This window comes from Dermochelys coriacea, chromosome 9, assembly GCF_009764565.3.
Source record: "Dermochelys coriacea isolate rDerCor1 chromosome 9, rDerCor1.pri.v4, whole genome shotgun sequence".
NCBI lineage: Eukaryota > Metazoa > Chordata > Testudines > Dermochelyidae > Dermochelys > Dermochelys coriacea.
The window spans coordinates 15,458,731-15,477,547 of record NC_050076.1 but is presented as its reverse complement, the minus strand read 5'-3'; the positions used below and the strand labels follow the sequence as shown (position 1 = coordinate 15,477,547).

At 43.2% G+C, this 18,817-nt stretch overlaps 1 protein-coding gene across 2 annotated transcripts in view; it reads left to right on the top strand.

Annotated features, from left to right (window-relative positions):
• ECT2 (epithelial cell transforming 2) overlaps window positions 1–18,817 on the top strand; it is a 130,069-nt gene that overhangs the window by 23,620 nt on the left and 87,632 nt on the right. The window lies entirely within an intron of this gene.

The following is an 18,817-nucleotide window of genomic DNA, read 5'->3' as shown; positions in this document are numbered from 1 at the left end:
TATCTATTATCTACTCGTGTTTGTGCTGGTATGATTACAAAGGAGGCAATTCCAACAGAAGCATACAGCATATAGGCAGGCAGAGACACTATTAATTTCAGATAGCCCAGGGGTTGCCAAACTTTTTGGCCTGAAGGCCACATCTGGGTACGGAAATTACATGGCGGGCCATGAATGTTCAGGAAATTGGGGGTTGGGGTGTGGGAGGGGGTGAGGGTTCCAGCTGGAGATGCGAGCTCTGGAGTGGGGCTGGGGATGAGGGGTTGGGGGTGCAGGAGGATGCTCCAGGGTGGAACTGAGGGTTTGGAGGGTGGGAGGGGGATCATAGCTGGGGTAAAGGGTTGGGATGCAGGAGGGGGTCAGGGGTGCAGGCTCTGGTTGGCGCTTACCTCAAGCATCTCCCAGAAGCAGCAACATGTCACCTCTCCAGCTCCTACGCGGAGGCGCAGCCAGGTGGCTCTGCATGCTGCCCTGTCCTCAGGTGCCGCCCCTGCAGCTCCCATTGGCTGCAGTTCCTGGACAGTGGGAGCTGCGGGGGCAGTGCTTGGAGCGGGGGCAGTGTGCGGAGCCCCTTGGCTGCCCCTACGCATAGGAGCCGGAGGAGGGACATGCCACTGCTTCTGGGAGCCGCATGGAGCGGGGCAAGCCCCAGACCCCACTCCCTGGTGGGAGTTTGAAGACCAAATTAAAACATCTGGAGGGCTGGATGTGGCTCCCGGGCCATAGTTGCCCACCCCTGAGAGAACCTCACTCACAAATAAGGAACAATGAAGTTGTCAATCCCTTTGAAGCTCGTCTCTGGACGAGGCTGAGTTCAAATGCCCCCGCCACCCAGCTGGTGCAGGGGAGGAGGAAATTCAGGCAGGAAAAGGAAAACAAAGAACTAAAGTAAATAAAATCCTATTTTCGGAGGAGGAGACACAGAGACAAGGGGAAGCAGACTGAATTCCAGTTCCAGAAGAAGGGGGAGTTTGGACAAGCTAAGACAGATGCATGTGGGCTGTTGTGTTTAAAAACTTTTTTCTTGTTAGGCTTTGATATCGTTGAGATTAAATCTTACTTTACTTTGAAAAAAGCTGTTTTATGTCACCACGTTGACACCGGTCACAGCTCCAAGAGAGAAGAATTGGAGGACTTGAATCCAGTTGGGCCTGTTGAGGCCTCACACAGGGGACTGTAGCCTAGTATCCTGTTCTGAGGGTGAGAATCATGACATTCCACCCCAGTGAGGTGAACACGAGACCTAGAGGGGGTGCACCTGGACTTCTAATGTGGATTGGAGGATAGACTGAATTGTGACACCAGATTGCCCTTCCTATCCTCCAAAGGCATTCCTGATACCATCACTCTATGACCCAGACTCTTGCCTAACACCACTACTGTATGACCCATGATGTTATTAATAATGGCCTGTATTTTATAGGGCTTTTTGACATATGATATCAACTGTGATTCCAGCCATGGTACGTATTAAGAAGGGGTTCATCTCCAATTAGTAATGTTCAACATGCCCTTTGCTTTTCTTGGTGCATATCCATAACTCTCATTGGCATCAACTGCTGCTTTTGCTCTTCATGCAAAACTCCTGTCTGAGTTTATGGGATTAGAGTTGATCCTGTTGTCTTTGGGCTTTTACAACCCTGCATTCTCAGCTGGATCTTTATTTCTGGTGTACTGCCAAACCTACCTTTCCAGCACAGCAACAATGTGAACCATGGTCAATAGCTGCACCTTATTGCAACCAAGAAAACTTGCAATAAGATTCTCATGTGCTTTGGGCAAACCAGGCTTTCTCCAGCCTGAACCTTTTAAAAGCTTGATATTTTAAACAAACAAATCCCCATTTCAGACTGCGCACTACCCAACTCATGCTCTGGGTAGCCTACATAGGGATCTTATTCCCTTGTGCTGGGGACAGTTTAAGTCACCATCAAACTCTTATTAAATTATTGGTAGGTGGTCTCTCCACTTTCTTCTTTTGGGTCTGAGGATCAGATTTGCATCAGAATCCCGCCTTTCACATCAGAGTTAATAACTGGTTTACTGAGGGGCATGGTCCAAGAACTGGGCTAAGAGCCAGGAGCTTCCAAATTCTAATGCAGGCTCTAACATTAGCTGTGACTTAGGGATAGTAACTTAACTTTTCTTACCAGGTTTCCCCCCCTCTCTGTGGGGGGAGGGGAGGGAAAGGACTCTTACTCACTCAGAGGCGGCTTGGGAAGGTTTAATGTCCACAAAGCACTACAGGTAACTTAGCACTTTCTACCTACTTTATGATACCTCGATGTGTCTGCTTTTTAAAGAGGTCAACTGCATCTTTTTTTTTCTTCACATGCTTCTGTATATACAGAGATTTAGGTGTAAATTATAATATCTATGTACCAATATTGCTCACATCAACATAAACTAAAATAGCAATCTTGAGCCTTGCTTGGCAGGATGCCACATCTGGGACATCATCATGGTGACTGCTGCATCAGCCAACCATTTCTTTGACTTGGTTTAAACGTACATGATCAAATTAATCCCTGATGTAATTACAGTGTAGTTTCTCCTGGCATGAATTTGGCCTGCAAATCTCCTTGGCAAACTTCTTCCTTACATATATAAGATTGTCTGTCTTAAGTAATTTTAATAACAAACCAATATAAAAGTTTTTCAATTCAGTGCAAGCTGAAAACTTGTATAAGGCGCTTATTCAGACTTCCATGAAATTCAAACAACGTGTAATACAATTTCAAAAGCCCATTAGAGAGGCGTTCTTATGTTGTCTTTGCCTCTTTGGGTTTAAATTTAACAGAGACTCTTACTGAGCTATACTCCTAATAAAACTGTAATATTCTCCCCCTCTCACTCTCACAACTATGTATGCAGACAGCATCATCTCCAAACAGCCCTCACGGATACATTGTTTCTGCCCTTTGCTAGGGCCATGGATTTGGAGTTAGGGGACCTGAGACTTTGTTCCCAGCCTAGATCTTCCCTATCTTCTCCATGAGAGGATCTGTTCTGTCCTCCCCATCTTAAAACTCTTCTTTAGGTGTCTCCGTTCCTGTCCACCTTGAGGTGCTTTCTGAATATAGTGCCAAATTTGTATAGCCGCAGAAGAGGGAGCTGCATTGTACTCTGACTCTGGCAATATCAACAGACTTGTTAGCTGTGTTCTAACTCTAGAATCTCTGGTCACCAGCAAGGCTCAAATAGAGTAGTTTGTAGAAGGCTGGATGCTATGGGAGGTTGGGTGGGGGAGGTACTGGTCTTAAGGGGACACTTGTGGTATGCTGTTGGTGAAATCTGGTTCTTTTCAAATGCAAAAAAAGTCAAAAGTATTAAAAGGCTGGAATAAATCAACTCATTCTTGGTCATGCTGCTTTAGCCCTACCGGTTCCTCCACTTCAGTTCAATATTGATGATGCACAGTGCAGAAGGAACTCGGCCTGATTTTCAGATACCAGACTCAGCTTGTAGTGCTGGCAGGTAGAAAAAAATCTTGTGTTGACTTGCCAACTGAGGAAGTCTTGTATAATCACTGATACAGAATAAATATGGAACATCTGAATTTAATCTTTTACACAACCACTTCTGACCCATAGGAAAGACATGAATGTGTGGAGTGGAGGGGAGGCATTGACCTCTACTGAAAACTAAATTTACTGTACAATGGTGTGGTGATTACACATATGCACCTGAGAATTAAAGAGGCTAATATAGAGAGTAGGAAGAAGCATGTGACCCAGCTGATGCTAGAAAAAGTAGCCCTATAGAAGGCAGAGGATTGGCTGAGGGAAGGATCTCTGTAAGGGTGAAGCTTACCCTGGGTACTGAGGCAAGTTTCATCCTTAGAGGATCTTCCCTTAGTAGTACAATAGCCTTTAGCATGGTTAGACCTCTTTCTGCCTGTGAGGAGAGCAGTTCTTGGCTGCCATAGACCTTGAGAAGGTTTGCTTACGATAAGTGTTTGCTTCATTACTATTTAAGACTGGGCTGCTGTAAAGCATTAATTGTATGCCGTGTTATAGCCATGTTGGCCCCAGGATACTAGAGAGACAAGGTGGATGAGGTAATATCTTTTAATATCTGTCCAGACGTGAGGAAGAGCACTGTACAAGCTCAAAAGCTTGTCTCTTGCAAGCAGAAGTTGGCCAAATAAAAGATATTACCGCACCAACCTTGTCTCTGTAAAGCATTAATGGTTTTTCTTTTTGCTTTGACTTAGAGCTTGCTTACACAGGAAAACTGACTATATAGCACTGGCAGTAGAACTCCTCCATGTGGACACTTTATTCAGAAATAAAAGTGACTTTACTCCAGAGTAGGTATTCTGGACTAAAGTAATTTTTATTCTAGAATAGTATCCCCATAAGGGAGTTATACCAGCGTAGCTATCATGGAATTACTATTTAACAATAGCTATGCTGTTTAATTTCTCCATGTAGACAGGCTCTTAAGCCTAGTCTACACTAAAATCTTAGATTGACATAGCTACAGTGCTTGGGGGTATGAAAAATCCCACTCCTGAGCCCTGTAGCTATGCTGACCTAACATCTGATGTAGATGTATCTGTGACAGAAGGATGCTTCTGACAGAAGGTACTGGTGCTCTGGAAGGTGACCTACAGAGACGGGGGGAAAAATCTTTTAGTCACTGTCGGCTGTGTCTATGATTTGAGGTTATGCTGGTCTAGCCATAGTGTTGAAACTGTTTCTATAGTCCCCATAGTGTAGACATGGCCTTAGCCTGTAAAGACCTCCCTTATCTGAAATATCCACAAATGATTATAGTTTACAGATGTTGCTTTTTGCTTTAAATATGTGTGGGATGGTGTTTGGGGTCTGATATCTGTGCTGCCTTCCATCATTCTGCTGCTGATGTGTAAGCCTGGAAAGAATCTAGGTCCTTCTCCTGTAGCTGTATAGACTCTGTAATACTAACAAAAGTAAAAAGTAGTAAATACTCACTATCTTCTAGCACAAATAGAACCTTGAATATATACAAGGAGGAGACCTACTACATACAGCAGTGTGCTCTTTTTTTTTTTCTTTGATCATCACACAATTTTTAAGAAGCTTTGATGCTAGTTGATGACTCCACTGTACTGTGTACATGCATTATTATGGCAGCATCCACATGCTCCATTCAGGACTGGAGTGCCACTGTGTGCCTGGAGGGCTTGCAGTCTAAGGCCAGGAGCCTCTAACCCCTTATGTGCAGGTAGACTGCTGAGCCTGCATGAACCCAATTGAAGTCAATACAGATCTGCAATGGTGCAAGAGATTACACCTGCAAGAAGCTCCCAAACTTTGTTAAATTAAGTTGGAAAGCCAGGAAATGCAGAGTTTTCAAACAAGGCATCCAAACTACTGACTTTGCCCCTGTAGTGATGGTCTGAGAATCAAACTCATACTACCTTATCTATAACCATTGTTTTTTTACTTTTATCAGTGACCCTAAAAAACTAGAATGCTTAATAGCACAGTACCTATTGTCCTTTTATCATCTGAGTAAACAGTAAAGAATCTTACAAAGAAATAGATAAAGATTAAACAAATAATCAAGTGAAGTCTGTCAGTCCCCACCCTTTCATTAAAGACCTATAGAAGTACTCAACACCTTGCAGGTTTAAGCTCTGTGATTCTGTGTTGCAGCACAAAACATCTCCATATAGACAGGTTTCAGAGTAGCAACCGTGTTAGTCTGTATTAGCAAAAAGAAAAGGAGTACTTGTGGCACCTTAGAGACTAACACATTTATTAGAGCATAAGCTTTCGTGAGCTACAGCTCACTTCATCGAATGCATCCGATGAAGTGAGCTGTAGCTCACGAAAGCTTATGCTCTAATAAATTTGTTAGTCTCTAAGGTGCCACAAGTACTCCTCATCTCCATATAGAAAACCTACTCCTAGAGCATGGAAACACAGCACTTGCATGGAAAGAACAAAGTCACATTTGGGACAGGAGGCATGTATGAATGTCACTCGATTACAGACCTTAGAGTGGCTATCCTTCAACAAAAAAGCTTCAAAAACAGACTCCAACGAGAGACTGCTGAATTGGAATTAATTTGCAAACTGGATACAATTAACTTAGGCTTGAATAGAGACTGGGAATGGATGAGTCATTACACAAAGTAAAACTCTTTCCCTATGTTATTTCTCCCCCCCACCCCACCCCCCCTTGTTCCTCAGATATTCTTGTTAACTGCTGGAAATAGCCTACCTTGCTTCAGAGTAGCAGCCGTGTTAGTCTGTATTCGCAAAAAGAAAAGGAGTACTTGTGGCACCTTAGAGACTAACAAATTTATTAGAGCATAAGCTTTCGTTGAAGTGAGCTGTAGCTCACGAAAGCTTATGCTCTAATAAATTTGTTAGTCTCTAAGGTGCCACAAGTACTCCTACCTTGCTTGTCACCATGAAAGGTTTTCCCCCCCCCCCCCCCCTGCTGGTGGTGGCTTATCTTAAGTGATCACTCTCCTTACAGTGTGTATGATAAACCCATTGTTTCAAGTTCTGTGTGTGTGTGTGTGTATATATCAATCTCCCCTCTGTTTTTTCCACCAAATGCATCCGATGAAGTGAGCTGTAGCTCACGAAAGCTTATGCTCTAATAAATTTGTTAGTCTCTAAGGTGCCACAAGTACTCCTTTTCTATAGAACCAAGGTTCTGTGGTGCTCATTTTCAACACCTTATGCACAAAGAGTGGCCCAGGATAGATGGGGATGGCCAAGTTTTTTGTTCAGGCCCTAAGTGACATCCAATAATACAGGAAGGATTTGGATTCTGATGTGTGAAGAAAGGAATATGCAGGCTGGCATCTCCATGGGGCAAAATGTAAACTAGAACCAGACATCCTAACTACAAGTGCAACTGTAACACATTTCCTGCATTTCTAACCTTTTAATTGTAGTGTTATTGATGGGCAATAAATATATTTGCAGACCACTGATGTGCCTGCTACCTCAATTTCAGTGTTAAAGTTTTTCTTATGGGCATACTTTTATAGGCTTGGAGTACTTGTGGCACCTTAGAGACTAACAAATTTATTTGAGCATTTATTTGAATGCATCCGATGAAGTGAACTGTAGCTCACGAAAGCTTATGCTCAAATAAATTTGTTAGTCTCTAAGGTGCCACAAGTACGCCTTTTCTTTTTTGCAAATACAGACTAACACAGCTGCTACTCTGAAGCCTTTTATAGGCTTGCATTCAACATGGAAAGAAGAGCTCCAAGTTGTTCTTTATCTGTAGCATTTTCCTTTGTTTTTGATTGTTACTTGAAAACAACTTGTTTTCTGCAATACTGGCAACAATTGAGATGTTTTATCCATAATCTTTACCAGAATGTAGAGACTTGACATAGAGCTGGGTGTAACTTCCCTATAGTGGTTTGTTTTATTAATCCTGATTACTCATGCTGTTACTGAGAAAACATGAGTAAAACTAACAGACTTTGGAAACTGAAACTTAACACTATATTAACAAATATTCTTTTGCTTAATAGAAAAGAGGCCAGGTCCTCAGCTGGTGTAAATAAGCATAGCTCCCCTGACTGCAGTAAATCTATACTGATTTACACCAGCTGGGAATCTGACCCAAGATTTGTAAACTTTTTTGATTAATGAGAAGCTGCCATGTCATTCCCTGATCAACTTTCAGAGTGATATTTTTGGTTCTGGCGACACCAAAGATCATGGGTTATCACAAGTTAAAAAGAAGTCAATGTATTTCCTACTGTCCTAATCGTAGATCTGTGAACACTGTCAAGCACATTAACACCCAAAGTTCATTGAACTAACATGGCTTATTTCTATTTAAAATCTCACAGCATGTGTAATAACATGGTTGGGAGTGTTAAATCAAGACTAGTAGTTTGGGCATGCAACTCAGAGTCAGGGCTTCTGTTTCTTCCCCCACCCCCCACCCCCACTCCCACTCCGTTTCTATAATGGATGGCTTACCAAAGATCCCTATATGAGTCAAGGTCTGAAAGTTTTGGCCTTAACCCCTCTCTGCTTCAGTTTACCTACCTCAAAGGTTGTAAGAGACTCTCTGGGAACTGATTGGTTTCAGAGTAGCAGCCGTGTTGGTCTGTATTCGCAAAAAGAAAAGGAGTACTTGTGGCACCTTAGAGACTAACAAATTTATTTGAGCATAAGCTTTCGTGAGCTACAGCTCACTTCATCACTTCAACTGATCCTGTCTCTCTCTCTCTCTCATTGGCATGGCGTGCTAAATACAAAGCCACCTCATGGTGGCAAACTTAACACATAACTACCAAAATACTTGCTTGAATAAGAAATATTGACCCTAATGTGAACTAACTTTTTGCACATAAACCATATATCTTCAATTGAATGAGTGTGGTTGTATGTCTGTGAGGCTAGTAAGCTCAGTCCTGCACTCTCTTCCACAGCCCTGACGAAGTCTACACTTACTCCCATTGTTTTCTGAGGGAGTTTTTTTCCTGGTGAGTACTACAAAACTTGGCACCAGTTCAGGGAACAGTTATCAGGAAATTAGATGCTACCTGAGACTGTGGAATTCCCCGTCCCAGTAACTGAAGGAGTAACAGTTGAGTTTATCAAATACAAAGGTGAATACCACCTCTGCTGGTCTAGATAGTGTAGCTCTAGGTCCTAGTGGCAGCATAGTCTAGTTGATAGGAGCACTGGACTGGAACTGTGGGTTCTGTTTGTGGCTCTGTCCTGCTAGGTGATCCTGGGCAAGACACTTCACTTCTCTGTGCCTCCATTTCCCCATCTGTAAAATGGAGAAAATGTTACTGCCCTCCTCTGTAAAGCTCTTTAATATTTACTGATGAAAAGTGCTAAACAGAGTTAGGTATTTGTTATGAAAGTTAGTGGATCTATGTTGGTTTATATCAGCTAAGGATCTGGCCCAAAGATTTTGCATTATAGTAACTGTTGCATTTACAAGCTCTTTTCCCTCTATCAGATGCTTGTCTTCCTGCATAGCAAAGGTCTCAAAGTTATTGAAACTTGATACAGACACTTTGGAGGGGGGTGATTAGCTATTAATAGGAAAAATTTAGTTTAGCTTAAAATGTTACTAGTCTGAAAAGTGACTATAAAAATTATATTTGCAGATCCTTTTAGCTAATAGATCACAATGATTTCTGTATCAAATGTGCTTCATTTACACAAGTTCTTTCCAGCTTCCAGCTCTGCAAACTCATGCTTGGGTGTTTGACTCAAGATGGATTCCATTCATCATCATTAATGATAAACTGACACCTGTGTAATCCCATTGTCTTCAGATGATTGTTTACTTACCGCCGATGTTTGGTGATGCATACCAAGGAAGAGAATCCAACAATGTTGGCTCTGCATGGCTAACAGACTTTAAAAAAAAATCATTAAGCATTTATTTTTCTCACTAAAGTCAGCAGATACACAGGGGGACAAGTCTGATTAGCAAGAAAGTGCCATTTCCCCATAGTCTTTGTCTTAAGAACAGCCATACTAGATCAGACCAAAGGTCCATCTAGTCCAGTATCCTGTCTTCTGACAGTGGCCAATGCCAGGTGCCCCCAGGTGAATGAACAGAACAGATAATCATCAAGTGATCCATCCCCTGTCACCCATTCCCAGAGTCTGAGGGTAGAATCACAGTAAAGTGACATCAACAAAGTTTTGAATCAAAATGTTGGTGTTAAAGAAAAGACCAAAAGGAAAAGGGATGGGGGTAGGGCCATGTGTGTCTGTTACAAAACCTAATGCAAACAAATGTTTTCTTTCATGTAGATTTAAATAGTCCCTAGGAGACCCAAGCATACAAGAATTGTGCTAGCACATGAGAACCAGAGAGTGACACTAGAACAGAAGCCCTGAGTCTGATAGTTCCTTCTGACCTTAAAGTCTGTGAGTCTGAGTCATCTGATGTGTGATACAGTGCATTAATCCACACCAGAGGGGTATGAATTCTAGTGTGCACTAGCACTTGAAACAGGACGATATTAACACACACACAAGGGAACTTTTTGTGCACACCAGTAGGGTCCATGCAGGACAGCTTGTGTGAAACATGCTAGTGCACACTAGAAGTCACATCTCACTAGTGCAGACTAATGCATCATGTAGACAAGCCCTCTGTTAATCTTAATGAAATTATTCCAGATCTGTACTACTATATCAGTAAGACTTAGCTCCATATACATTTTATTCCTTTTGTGGCTATTGTTGTTAACGTTAGATAACTAGTAACTTAATTTTTTTTAAATATATTCTTCCCCACATCAGCTATTGATTTCCTGCTTCTTGCATTTCACCCCTTCTCTTCGACAGTGCAACTAAACTGGTCACTTCCCACTGTGGGTCCTGTCTTTGATCTTGCCTACTCTAGGTACATGGGGAATAAATCCACAGAAATATGTGGAACAATCCTGCTCTGCTTCTGTGACTATAAAAGCTGAGCTAGGCGACCCAGCATGGGTATAGTGTGGTGTTGTGGATGTTGTGCCATTATGTAGATCTATTTCTCTTTCTTCCTGAAAGAAGATCAGGAAAGTAAGCAAGCACATGTGGAAGCCTTCAAGACTTCAGCACGATCCAGGAGCATGACTTGCTCCTGTCCACGCAAGATGACCAAACCATATTTTAAACCTGTTGGTACCATGATGTAATCAGATCCTGCAACATGGTATCTCTATAACATAGATGAGACATAAGAGTGCAGTGGGAGGTAGGAAGAAGCATATAATGAAGTTATCAACTCCATACAGATTTCTTCAGAAGGCTCCAATGACTTTCTGCAGAGATGAACTGACTGATTTTGACTGGCTGCAGCAGAAGTCTGGTTATTATTTCTGCTTAATAAACTCCATAATTAGTCTCTTCTCTGTGTAAAGAATATAATCATTCCAGACAGCAGATGCATAAGGAGGCAATGTCACTTTGGCTTGCAGTCAACAAACATCTGAAATACCCTAGCATTCATTCTTAGCTACTTTCTGATTTAACTCTCAAAATACAGCATCACATGTAGTGCGTAGGATTGTCTTGCAGGCCAAACATCTATTACAGAGGACTAAACTGCCAAAGTAGACTCTTGCGCTTGCAACCAATTCTAGGTCCCTCCTGCCTACAATACAAACCAAATTATTATCTTATAATATATGTTATCCTCATAAGCAAGGGGGAAAAACTCCATGGTAGTACAAATGTGTTTTCCTGTGTGTGTATAAAACACTAGGAAAACACATTTGTACCCCTGCTATGGAGTTTTTTCCCCTGCTTATGTGGACAAAACATGTTATAAAATGGATTATATAATATAAACATAGTTTACTGTAGACCAGGGCCAAAGGCTGGGCATGTCTGTAGCTTTGGTCCTGTTCCTACTTTGGCTTGATACATGTTTCAACCAGGCTCAAAAACGATTGTCAACCATAGTTCTGTGCTTGATGACCTTTCTCCAGCATAGTGGTACTATTATGGACAGGGATATTTTTAAACCATCAGGGTACCCCTAGGTTGTCTATACTTTGAGCTTTTTCTTAAGATGTCCCCATATCTCACTATACCCATTGCAGCTCTCTCAGCAATAGCAATGATGAACGTGCTAGTATAAACAGCAGAGTGTCTTCGAAATGCAGCTCAGAGCAAGTCTCCATGACATGGGAGGTAAAAACACAATGGCTTCTAGCCCCTTCTCTGAGGTGAGAAACCTTGACTACTGGGCCAGTAAAAAGTAAAGAATAACAAACACTTGGCTCTTATTTACCACTTTCCATCCATCAGCCTCAAAGTGTTTCACAAAGGAGGGTAGATGATATCATTCTCGTTAATTGTAATTTACAGACTGGCCCTTTTAGGGAGCTGCATTCCCCCAGAGGAGCTCTAGGGGGAATTCTGTCTTGGAAGCCACAATGGATATACCTGCAAGGCAAGAACAAACCTGTGGCAGCAAGTCTCAGAGCCAGGGCCAGCAGACTCAGGCTTATGCTACAGTGCTATAAATAGATGTGTAAACATTCCAGCTTGGCCTGTGAAACCCATCCCCTCCCTGGCTTCAAACCCAAGCTAGACCCTCTACAGGGCTATATTTTAGTGCCATAACGTGAGCCTAGGGCTCTGGCTGGAGGTGTGGGCTCTGGGGATGAGGGATTTGGGGTGTAGGAGGGTGCTCCAGGCTGGGACAAAGGGGTTCAGAGTTTGGGAGGGGGCTCCGGGCTAGGGCAGGAGGCTGGGGTGCGGGAGATGGATCAGGGCAGGGGTTTGGGGCACGGGAGGGAGTCAGGGGTGCAGGCTCCAGCTGGCCTTTACCTGAAGCAGCTCCTGGAAGCAGCAGCAAGTCGCCTCTCCAGCTTCTATGTGGAGGTGCGGCCAGGCTCCTCTGCGCACTGCCATGTCCACAGGCGCCTCCCCTGCAGCTCCCATTAGCTGCAGTTCCCAGCCAATGGGAGCTTTGGGGTGGTGCTTGGGGCGGGGGCAGCACCCCTAAGCATAGGAGCTGGAGGAGGGACATGCTGCTGCTTCTGGGAGCCTCGGCATACGTGTGCGGAGCGGCCTCCAACCCTGCTCCCTGGCAGGAGCTCGAGGGACGGTTTAAACTGGCTGGAGGGCCGGATATGGCCCCCAGGCTATAGTTTGCCCACCCCTGGTGTAGCAATGAACCCAGTATCTCCTCCCAGTACACTAGGGGAGTACAGTTAGGGTACCACATCCCTCTCCCACTCATCTGGGATGATTTGCAAACATGAGGAAGAAGCATTTCTTAGAGCACAGAGATTGCTATTGTGCCCTCCACCCACTTAGGCATCATTGTTAGAGACAGACACAGCAGACCATTAAAGTTAGATCCTGCAAATGGAACCATTGAGATATATCTCTGCCCCTACATAGCCTCATTGTTTACTAGCTAGAGCACTGGACTACGATTGAGGAAACTTGGGTTCTAGTCTTGGCTCTGCTTCTGGGTGACCTTGGGCAAGTCACTTCCTCTTTCTGTGCCTTAGTTTCCCCATCTGTACATAGAGGTAATAATCCTGACCTCTGATCCACTGATGAAAAGTGCTATCTAAGAGCTAGGTATTATTATTCATTTGGAGGATCTAGCCCTAAATTTGCTCATTCCTGTTTTGATCCTGGGAAATAGCCTTCCCTCTGCAATAAAGAAATGCAGAGATGCCTGCAGCAAACAAAAGGTGAGACTCGAACACATGCACCTCCCCCGTCAATTGGTCTGCAAGGTCAGAATCCAAACCCACTGCAATTAGCTCTCCTGAAAAAGAATCTTGTGGTATGCAAAACACAGCAGGTGTGTCCAGTTGTGAGTGGGAGAGGAGAGGGCTATGGGTCTCTCACAGCACAAAGACACTGGATTAGCATGGATTCCAGTGAAGCATTTGGGAGTCAGGAAGTAGACTGATCTGACTTGCATATAAATAATTCAGTTCCTGTAAGCACACTTTCATTTTTGTACTACTGTCTTTTTAAAAACATCTTTTCTTCATTCAATGCAAAAACATCCAATCGGGAGCTTTATTTCATCACTTGCTTTCCAGTGTGCCCTCTGCTGGCAATTCATTGAACTTTTTTTTTTTTAATTAAAAGCCTGGGATCACCTGTTGCAACAGAACTACAGATTTAAGAGTAAAATATCTTTTTTCCTGTCCAATAAACTCTGAATTCCACACCTAAACTGCAGTAAGTATCCTGCAGAAGTCGTGATACCTTCAAATGTCTCGACACAATGGAAGCATTGTAGTTGGGTCATTCTAGACTTGCTGAAACAATTGGTCTTTATGTTGTGGGTTTTTTAAAATGTCCCAGGTTTGATACAAAATTTCAAAATGAGCTACACAAGGATGTCAACTTCTGCAGAATAAAGTAGCTCATCAGGAGTTAGGGTGGGGATTTTTTTTTGAGACTAGTTTATCTAAAGCAGAATGTTGGAAAACATTTTAAGATGCTCTGAGGGAATGATTACATTTGCATTTGGCATGATACTTGCGACTAAAAGATGTTAATGATACTACTGCCATCACTATTTAAACAATATTAATGAAAAGAAAAAAATGCAATGGGACTTGTGCCAGAGCAATGATGAGATTTTAAATCATCAGATATTTGTGCCAGAGAGTTGTGTAAAAGTTTGGAGGTGGGGGGGGGGGGGGGTTATCATGCTGTTTTATAGGCAAAGCTCAGTTTGCAGAGTTATTTCCTCTGGACACATGTGCTGTTATAGCTGGGATTGTAGATGTATTGTGGCTTTCCCTACAGAGCGCAAAGCTGGCTTTGCACTCTCTCCACAAGAGTCTCTGCCATGAGGATGTTTCCTGGCAGGGGAAATGGGGCTGGCCCATATCTGGTTACAACAGTCTGCTGCCATGGGTGTTCCTCAGGTGCTCAATGGCAGCTGTGACCACTCTTATCATGCTGTGCATAAGTCCTGCTGTCAGCCTGTCTTCCTCCTGTCTGGATCCACCTGGTGTATCTTGTCTTACACTTCAACTGCAAGCTCTTTGGGGGGAAGGACCATCTTTTTGTTTCGTATAGCACCTAATCCAATAGGGCACTGAGTAGGCCTCTAAGGGCTACCGCAATATAAATAAGGCCCATAGGGGCCTGAATGATCTGTGGCAATTCCAACATACAGGAGCTGGTTCAATCAGTCCTCTACTTCCTCCCTTAGTCCCTATTTGGGCTCTGCACTGATGGAGGGATGAATAGTAACCATAGTTGTCACTGTTCCCTCCACAAAAGTTCCACATGGCAGCCCAGAAATAATGGGAGTGGCCAACGTGGAGGATTTGGAGCTGCTGTGACATATTCCCTGTCCAACATGGCTCAAATATTGAGAGTGCTTTTAAGGGCTGACAGAGGCTGCTCACAGTCATTACACAGTGCACTCTCCTTGCTCAGGGAGAGCCCCAGGACCCAGCCATGGGCTTGGAGCAAGCGGAAGCACTGAAATGCATCAGCTACGGCAGTATTGATGGGCCTGCGGAGAGCATAAAAGCAAGTCCTCTTACCCATATGGCCAAAGATCCACAGAATTTGGATCAGTGTTCTATAGATCCCCGGGACAATGTAGACATAGCCTAAGTCAGACTTTTCAAGCCATATTTGGCTCCTGCTGCTTTAAAATGTTGTGGATTTATTTTCATTTCTAGTCTTCTCCTTGCACCCTTTCTTCTTTATAAATCCAACAAGAATGGAGTTCTGTGATGGGACGGCCGAGCTGGAAGCAGTGACAAAATAGCACAGCTAGTCACTTTCAAAGTAATGCCATCAACACCATTAAAAAAAAAAATCTGAGTGAAAGGGAAAGAGAGGACAGGAGTTCAGAAATTAAACAAGAAGTGGAAGGTAGAAAGAATGTGGATGGAGAAGGATCTAAAAGTTCAACCATCTAGAAGCCAGCTCAGTAAATAATAGTAATTATATATATAAAATACTTGCCATAAAGAAAATCCCTTTACGTTGGTGAAAAAATCTCTTTGAGTGAAGAACACAGCAGGTGTCTGTCTTCAGGCAGCATGACAACAATGGTGCAGGGGTCAACTATTGCTCAACCAGAACAGATGAAATTGACATTTATCATTTGATAGAATAGAAATCAAGGAAGACAAGGTCATTGTAGCAGAACATTTTCTCAGGATCAAGGTTTCCTGCTTTGAAAACAAATATTCTGGCTGTGACTCAGCATTTCTGAAGCAACCTTGTGGCCTCCGAAACTGTCTCATTCCATTGACTCCTTCTAAGTGAAAACATGACAAAAATTCAAGGCAGCATGTCACACCTCTGAAAAACAACATTTTTTCACCCTCAGGGCACGGGTGAGAGAAAACTCCCTAAACACACAGGACCAATCCTCAAAGGTCTTTTAGGCGTTGTACAGCTGAGCATTGCAACACCTAACCCTTAGGTGTCCTACTGCCTAGTTAGGGTGGCCACTCATGCATCCTCAGAATACTAGACATGCCGGTACTTCTGGGAATGGTGTGGGCCCACCTTTGCTGGCATGACCTTCCATACCTATGAGGGCATGCCAACTGGGGTGAAGCAGTGTGCTTTTCAAAATGGCATCCCCCCACCTGTGATACCGGTCAGAAACCCCATCCAGTTTTATCTCGGTACTGGACAGGGGACAAACCATTTAAAAACTGGACTGTGGTTTAAAACCAGAAGAATGGCCTGCCTGCACTTAGTGAATCCTCAGTCTTGACCGTGGCACCCAGGCTCCCCATACAATACACAGGGAGAATTAGATACCTAAGAAAAAGCTGAGCTGTGAAAGCTAGCTAGCAGTGAAATTCTGGGAAGGGAGCAGGGAGAAGACAGAAGCCTAAGCAGTTCTCTTGATGCACCTGGCTGATGTCACCCATCTCTTGTCCTCCCTCCACTCAGGATCCTCAGATGTGAAACCCTATTCTGGAATTAAGCTGTTGACCTGGTTTAGGTGCTTAGGTAGCTCATGGCTGATACCTCTCTCATGCTTACTCTTCATTTCCCCATGCACTTAGCTGTCTCCTATGCAGGCACTGCACTGTCCTCCCCACACATTCAGCCCTTCAGCTGCAGGGAATGATGGGTAACAGGTGTTAAGAATGCTCAGAGCATGCCTACAAGATCTGGCCTTGCTGGAGAGATAGATGTTCCCCTGCTTAGTTTGAGAATCCTGCATTGGTGCCCCTAGGGCTTCAGCTTGAGGTAGGGCTCTGAGTAGCTTGATAGTTGTAGGGCGGTATCAATGCTTAAAAAGTTTTGTGAATACTGACCAGCAAAAACTTATGTGCCGAAGGGACTTAGGTATTTACAGGGTTAGGTGGCAGCTCTGAAGTGTTTTTTGAAAATGAGTGGTGTCTAGAAGACTTAGGCACCTTCTAAAAACAGTACCTTAGGGCTCTGGATCACACTATATTGTCCTCTGTCACTAGGAGTTGTTTTTGCATACACAATATGGTCATGAAAAAAGATGCACAACAAATACATTTTGATCTATTTATTGATTGTTTGTGTACCACACTTGCATCACAACTGCAAATTAAATCTTATGAACTCTTTTTCCCAGCAGTGGGAAAGAAGCAGAAACTGGTCATGCATAAGATATTACATGCACCCACACTATGTTGTTCTTTTGGTTTTGAACATCTTCACAAATACAAGAATGCAAACCCAACTGGGCTTTAACTATATTTTGTTACTTGCACAATTTAGCAGCTTAAAAGGATTTTAACCAAGTTAACCCACTTTTTTATCATTAGCTTTTTTTTTTTTTTTTTTTTTTTTTTTTTTAAGCGATGCAAGTCAGACAATCTTGGTGACTTTTTTAGTAAAAGATGGGTGGGGATACAAAAAGGGTCCAAACACTAATTTGGAAAACAAAGTCTAGAACAATATTTGGGAAATTAAAGGAAACACCCTAATAATTTAAAAGCCACAGTGGCCCCTTCTGCCCTTGTTAAGGAAATGGTCTACATAGGCAGCAAAACTAAGTTCGGGACTTTTAAGCAACTAGTGATTTTTGGGTGCTCAACTTGAAACGCCTTACGGCACTAGGATTCAGGAAGTAGTCAATACTCCCCCTCTGGAAATCAGGGCCTTTTAACATGTACTTGGACACCCAAAATCACTAGTCACTAGCCTGCTCCCTGCCCAGGCTCAGCTTCTGGGGACAGGAGCTGACTCTGAGCATGGCAAGGGGCTCCAACTCACTTGGCTGCTGTCCCCAGAAGCTTAGCCTGTCCCAGTCAGCCGCTGTGCTGCACCGGGCACAGTCCCTGGCAGCGTGCGTGACTGAAAGAGGAGAGGCTCTGGTCCCGCCCCTTCCTCTCTCCATCCCAGGCCAGCTGCTGGGGGCACTTGACCCTACTGGAGGGTAACTTGACTCTTTGTGCCCCTCCCACGCATCGCCCTTGCCTGGTTAGTGAAAGCAGGACCTAACTACTAATGGTTCGATTAGGTGAACTTCTCTTTGGTTTCCCAGTGAACAGCTAAGTCCAAGACTGGTGCTTTCATGGTCACCAGAAACATTCTCCTCTCACTATGGATGAGGAGACCTAATTTGTGTAGGGGAAAAAAAGCTACCTTCAAAAAGTAGTTAATAGTATTGGCCTATTTTACCAAAAATTCAGCAGGTTACTTAGCATGAAAGAAGTTTAAATGTTTTTAGATAAATATAAAAATTTGAAATATATAGGATTAAGTCCAATATCTGTACAAGGTAACAATGTGCTTAAAGCCCCAACTCTCACTGAAATGAGTAAGGGTTGAAGGAGCTCAATACCGCCCAGGATTTAGGCCTATCCAAATGCAGCTCTTCAAAAAATGTTGAGTCATTGGAGTAAATCAATGTATTGTAACACGGATTTTCCTTAATCTCTTCCAGGCAAGAATCAGATTTGCCTCACAGTACATACTGGGCCAAGTTGGACTCTCAGCTGAGTTATACTGGTGTCAGTGCAGTTACTCCAGTTTAACTCAGAAGAGAATATAACCTGTAAACTTTGATCATGGGAAAAACTAGAGCAAGGAGGCAAGAAGTAGAAATACAGAGGAGAACAAGCCTATGGCTTACTTCAGGCTGATGTGGAATTTCTGGAAAGTGTCTTGTGCTGCTATACTCAGTAAACTGTTTCAGAGCCGGAACCCTGATTTCTTGTAACCCGTTAGAGGACATATTACACAGCTTTACAACTAAGTACCATATACTTGTTACTTAGCTGCAGGGTAAAACTTGTTCAGATACTTTGATATAACAAGTTGCTGCTGTTGCTTCACCTTCATATAGTGCAGCCATTGTGGATTTCACATCAAGATGGCGATGACAATGAATAAATTCAATCTAGTTATCT